The sequence below is a fragment of the Rhododendron vialii genome, chromosome 4a, assembly GCF_030253575.1.
Source record: "Rhododendron vialii isolate Sample 1 chromosome 4a, ASM3025357v1".
NCBI classification, from domain to species: Eukaryota; Viridiplantae; Streptophyta; class Magnoliopsida; order Ericales; family Ericaceae; genus Rhododendron; species Rhododendron vialii.
In genome coordinates this window covers 19,054,521-19,061,418 of record NC_080560.1, presented here as the reverse complement: position 1 = coordinate 19,061,418, position 6,898 = coordinate 19,054,521, and the positions used below count along the sequence as shown (strand labels likewise).

Below are 6,898 nucleotides of genomic sequence, written 5' to 3'. Positions count from 1 at the left end.
TTCTTGCCTTCTCCACTTACTGACAAGTTCGTCGGAGCTTCTTCCCAGAGGAACACCCCCCTCCGGTTCTGCAGGTACTCCAAGTTCAACGCCGTCTTCTACGGTCCAGCAGACGAAGAAAGGTACACAGGAAAGACCACGAAGAAAGCGACCCCCACACTTTCTAGGCCAGGATAGAGCATTGTTGTTTTTTAGGTACTTATCTTTAAGAATTTGAACACACAAGCTATCTTCATCATTAATCATTTTCTAGCTAAGTTTAGAAAGTAAAGCTAGGTTTTGAACATTAGCCTTCTTGAGACCCAGACCACCATTATCCTTCTTTTTGCAAACTTGGCTCCAATTAATGAGATGTATTTTCCTCTTATCAGGGGTATCCCCCCACAATAAATCTCAATTCATCTTATCTAGCTAGTTACTTATACCGATGGGAAGGTGCATGTGTGCATAGCATAACTAGGTATAGTGGAAGAAGCAGATTGGATAAGGGTGGCTCTTCCTGCCAGCATAAGATTGTTAGATTTCCAACAAGTTTCTTTTGCCCTTTTCAATAAGATCATTAAAATGTTGTTTACTCACTCTAGTATGTAATAGGGGAACACTTAAGTATTTACCTAGGTCAGCTGTGAGGAGAATACCACTAATCTCACTAAGCTATCTAGCTCTTCTTCTGGGCATATTAGGGGAGACAAACAATTTATACTTGGCGAGATTAATTGTTTGACCAGACATATCACAAAAATCCTTAAGCACTTCCATCATAGCTTTGCCAATATTAACATTAGTCTGACCAAAGAGAATAAGGTCATTTGCAAAGAACAAATGAGAAAGGGGGCACACATTTCTGTTACTTTTATTCCTTTCCAACTTCCTTCTTCCACTTTGGTAATCAAAGAAGAAAGTCTCTCCATGCATAACACAAAAAGAAATGGGAAAAAGGGTCACCTTGTTGGAGCCCTTTTTCTGTTGGGAAACTGAATCCCCAAGACCCAGTAATGACGCGTACAGATTAGACAACAAAAATTGTAAAACCCTATAAAGCGGAATTAGGGTTCTACATGAACTCCCTGCGACATGAACGCTGGTTGAACTTGTTATAGCACGTCTTGCTATAAACCACGAATACTGCTCGACCGTACCTTACGATCTTCTATCGTATTCCCTGCACGTCTAGAACACGAACCAAATGTGGACTCTTTCGTGATCTGTTTGCTCTCTTTAAGCCTGCCTCTATTTACTGAATAATAGAAAAACATACATCTGACCTAGAGAGCATAACGTGTATATATAGGGCTACGATAGGGACCTAAGGAGTAATAAGTCTGGGCTCCCAGTGTAAATAAGAAAACTTAATCCCGCCAGGATTCTATTTCTTATTTCACTAATTATAATTCACCACACTACAGAATTATAATTGCGCTCCCGTCCTTATCTCAATTATATTACAAGCTCCATGATATTAAATACTTATTAATCTCCCCACGTTAAGATTATAGATACCCGTTGATTAAAATAAATTACTGACAATCTCCCACTTAATCAACATCTTAACTTGAGACTATCCGCTTAACTTATTCGATATGTCGGATACAAATATCCACCTGCAGGGTTTGACATAATCGAAACTTATACGCTTACTCAAGGGGTATCATCAATCCCTATCGGGACGTGGATTCCATTAATAATTAATAGTTGTCATATACATAATGTTGCTACCCAACTCACCGAGACTATTGACCGTATAAAGATCTCACTCTTTAATGAATCAAAGTCAACAACATTAAATATATACTTCTAATAATTATCTTTGGATTAAGAGCATAAGCATTCATAATAACCATGAGATTCCAATTGTCTTATAAAGTTAGTATAAAGACAATTACCTCAATACGGTCCCGTTCAATACACATAAAGTATACTAGCACAATGAGTTGGAATTAATACCATTCCCTGTAGTCAAGAAAAACCTACTAAAATATTGTGCTACAGTCCTACCGATGGTGTGTCAAATTCCATCTAAGACTGTGAACCATAACTTATATTCCACAAGAACCAATGATCCAGTCTTCTGTGTGTAAGCCGTACTCTACACATTGGATTATCTACTATGTAGAATAAAAGACACACATGCACAACATACAAAATTATCATGCAAATATTGCCCATAAAAGATTCTCATAAAAAATGGATAAAACTGATTAATAATTAAATATTAATCCATCATATAAAAACATAACTTTTACATAATCTCCTAACAAACTCCCACTAAGACTCAAAACCATACTGCCATGCATCTCACTCCCATTCCCTCTACATGACTATCAAAAGTCTTAGCTGGTAAGCTCTTCGTAAAAGGATCTGCCAGGTTATTCGCTGATGCAATCTTGGTCACAGCAACATCACCTCTCTGTACGATCTCTCGAATCAGATGATACTTACGCTCAATGTGTTTGCCCTTCTTGTGAGTCATTGGCTCCTTCGAATTAGCAATTGCACCGCTATTGTCACAATAGAGTGTAATGGCTGATTGCACTAAAGGGACCACTTCCATATCCAACAAAAAGTTTCTAAGCCAAACAGCCTTCTTGGCTGCTTCAGAAGCTGCCACATACTCTGCCTCCATGGTAGAATCAGCAATGCAAGATTGTTTGATACTCTTCCAACTTATGGCTCCACCTCCCAAGGTAAACACATATCCTAAGGTAGACTTTCTGGAATCCCTATCTGACATGAAGTCTGAGTCTATGTACCCATGAGGTACCAGACTATCTGACTGGAACACCAACATATGATCTCTAGTTCTTTTCAGATACTTGAGTATATGTTTCACTGCAATCCAATGTTCTTGCCCTGGATTAGACTGAAATCTGCTAACCATGCCAACGACAAAGCAAATATCAGGTCTAGTACACAACATAGCATACATAAGACTTCCTACTGCCAAGGCATAAGGAACTGCCTTCATTTTCTCCATCTCTTCAGGTGTTTTAGGACACTAATCCTTGGATAGATTGATTCCATGTCTAAAAGGGAGGAACCCTTTCTTGGAATCTTGCATGCTAAAACGGGCTAGAATGACATTGATATAAGTAGCTTGTGATAAGCCTAATATCCTATTCTTGCGATCTCGTATAAGCTTAATCCCTAGGATGTGACCAGCTTCTCCCAAGTCCTTCATTTCGAATTGGCCGAATAACCACACTTTCACTGAAGATAACACTCCCACATCGTTTTCGATGAGCAAGATATCATCGACATATAGTACTAGAAACACTACAACTTTTCCGTTGCGCTTCTTGTACACACATGACTCATCCAGACATTGATCAAAACCAAAAGACTTGATTGCTTGATGAAAATGAATGTTCCAAGATCTAGATGCCTGCTTAAGCCCATAAATAGACTTCTTAAGCTTGCACAACATGTGCTCATGACCTTTTGCTATGAATCCATCTGGTTGCACCATATAGATACACTCATCCAGATTTCCATTAAGGAACGCGGTCTTTACATCCATTTGCCAAATCTCGTAATCGAGATGAGCCGCAATGGATAAGAGAATCCGAATGGACTTAAGCATGGCTACTGGCGAAAAAGTTTCCTCATAGTCGATCCCTTCTTTCTGAGTATACCCTTTCGCAACAAGCCTAGCTTTGAAGGTATGCACCTTCCCGTCCGCTCCTCTCTTCTTCTTATAGATCCACTTGCATCCAATGAGTTTAATCCCTTCAGGTGGTTCTACAAGATCCCAAACCCGATTAGAGTACATAGACTCCATCTCTGATTTCATAGCCTTTTGCCAAAGTTCCATATCTTTATCTTGAAGTGCCTCATTGTAGTTACAGGGTTCAGCATGTTGATCATCAGGGATCATTTCAAAAGACTCTCCCAACAACGTATACTGATTGGGTGGAACAGTAACCCTCCCACTACGACGAGGTACCGATGTGTCAATAGGTGCCTCTACAAATATCTCTTGTGGCATTTCCTCCTGCACTATTGGTGGTAAAGAAGTTTGTGCTGGTCTCTCTCCTCTCAATTCTTCTAGAACAATTTTACTTCTGGGTTTGTGGTCTATCACATAGTCCTCTTCTAAGAACCGGACATTAGTGCTAACAATGACCTTCTTATCCGTAAGACTATAAAACAGTCCACCTCTCGTTCCTCTAGGATACCCCACAAACAAGCAAACTTCTGTCCTCGATTCCAATTTATCTGCGTTCTCATTCAACACATGTGCTGGACTACCCCAAACCCGAACATGCTGGAGACTAGGTTTGCGCCCAGCCCATAGTTCTGTGGGTGTAGATGGTACTGACTTAGATGGTACCAAGTTAAGAATATACACTGCTGTTTCTAGTGCATGTCCCCAAAACGAAATTGGTAAATCTGAATAACTCATCATTGATCTTACCATATCCATAAGAGTCCTATTCCTTCTCTCTGCTACACCATTTTGTTGTGGCATACCTCGAGCTGACAACTGGGATGTAATCCCTTCAGCTGACAAGTAGTCCCTAAACTCTCCCAAGAGGTATTCACCACCACGATCAGATCGTAGTGTCTTGAGACATTTACCCAAACGCTTTTTCGTTTCCGCCCTATACTCCCTGAATTTCTCAATGCATTCGGACTTACGGCGCATCAAATAAATATATCCATACCTTGACTAATCGTCAATAAAAGTGACAAAGTACTCAAAACCACCTCTAGCTTGGACATTCATAGGCCCACACAAATCAGAGTGAACCAATTCAACCGGCTCTTTGGCTCTATATCCTTTTGCTGAAAAAGGCCTTTTGGTCATCTTACCTTCCAAACAGGATTCACAGACTGGAAGTTCCTTAACTTCTAATGAACCTAAAGGTTCATCTCTAACCAGTCTAGAAATCCTATTCAGATTAATATGACCAAGACGTAAGTGCCAAAGATACGTTTGGTTCAATTTTGAAGGCTTTTTTCTCTTACATTGTAAATTATTAGTGTTATTCAATTCATGCAGTTGCACTGTAGGAAATATAGGATTTATAATGTAGAGATCATCCACCAATGAACCAGAATAGATAAAACGTTTATTTAACTTAATAACCACAGAGTCACTAAAATAAACCAAATATCCATCCTTTATTAACTTAGAAACTGAAACCAAGTTTCTTCTAACAGTAGGAACATAAAGACAATCTCTCAAAATTAAACTCATATTACTATTAAAATTTAAAAAAACATTTCCTACTGTAGCTGCTGCCACTCTCGTAGCATTTCCCATATGTAGATAAATCTCCCCATCACTGAGTCTTCTGGTTTCCTGGAACCCCTGCAATGAATTGCAAACATGATTAGTGGCTCCTATATCTACACACCAGGTACTGGTAGATAACACCGCTAAACATGATTCAACAACTAGTGAAAAAGATTTACCTTGTTTGTTCACTTTATTGAGAAAAATCGGACATTCCTTCTTCCAGTGTCCTTTTTGCTTGAGTGAAAACAATTGCCCGTAGGCTTTTTCACTCCACCTTGAGGCACATGAACTGCCTCCACAACCTTTTTCTGAGACTTATTCTGCTTCTTCTTGCCTTTCGTCTTAGAAGTAGAAGCCTTCTCTGCCACTAGCACTGAAGGTGGTTTCTTCCCAACCAAAAGACCCTCAGCTGCTTGGAGTTCCTTAAGAAGTTCCGCCAAAGATAAATGCATTTTGTTCATAGAATAAGTCAGGCGAAACTGCTTAAAACTCTCAGACTGCAGTGAGTTAAGAACGAAATCGATCTGGGTTTCCCCATCAATTTCAACTCCAAGAATCTCTAGTTCATTAAGAAGAACTATCATCTTTAGAACATGATATCCCTAATCGGGGTCCCTTCAACATGGGTGATGCTCACCAATTCTTTCATAGCAACTAGCCTTGCTGCTCGATTCTGATCCCCAAACATTTCTTTGAGGTTCAGCATCATATCAGAAGCAGTTTCCATAGCTTGATGCTGATGTTGCAATATATTCGACATAGAAGCCAAAATATAACACCGCGCCATCTCATCAGCCTTAACCCAATCTTTATAAGGCTTTGCTTCCTATTCTGTGGCATTTTCTTCAGGTATAGGAGGGCACGCCGTAGATAGCACATATTTGTGGCCCTCAGCAGTTAACACAATATTCAAGTTTCTTTTCCAGTCAACATAGTTTGGTCCAGTAAGTTTATTTTCTTTGAGAATAATGGCAAGTGGATTGAAAGAGCCCATTTTTGAATCTGAGAATCAAATAACATAACAATCAATTATGAAGGGCAATAAAAATTTTGAATTTCATTTTAATATTGTTTCTCTCTACCACATGTTAAAAGAAAAACATTGGCAACCCTACACACCGTGAAGAGCATGCCTCGATGGGAAGTCTCTACTCTTTATCATTCGTGTAGATAAGCACAACCTTTTAATTTTACTATCTAGACACTATACCGTGCCAAGCAAAATTAAATAGCCAATATAACTTCGGTCCTATAAATAATAATAGTGACTCAGATGGTGAGGATACTATTATTTACAGCTAAGTGTATACCATTACCTAGCCCCATGACCCATTGTTCCGTTATGAATTACCTCAGATGGTGTAGTAATTCACACAACAATCATCATGACCTATCTTTTAAGGAAGTCTGTACCGATGAGGCCATAATTAATTTTGCCCGATGGGGGGAAGGTTCTAAAACCATCACACAAAATTAATTACATCATCTACATACTAGTAATGGAGACCGTGGGATTTATAAAAATAAACTCCCTCTCCCACTTAGTTATTTAAAAAAAAATTTGTGCGGGTTATCAAAATTTTTAAGTTTGCAAAAAACGTGATCTAGGTCAAAAGCCATATATTACCATGTTGTCCCAATATGGTAAACTATTAC

At 39.0% G+C, this 6,898-nt stretch overlaps 1 pseudogene; it reads right to left on the bottom strand.

Moving 5' to 3' along the window:
• Positions 1 to 654: 654 nt before the first annotated feature.
• On the bottom strand, positions 655 to 6,303 carry LOC131323776 (uncharacterized; annotated as a pseudogene).
• Positions 6,304 to 6,898: the final 595 nt, after the last annotated feature.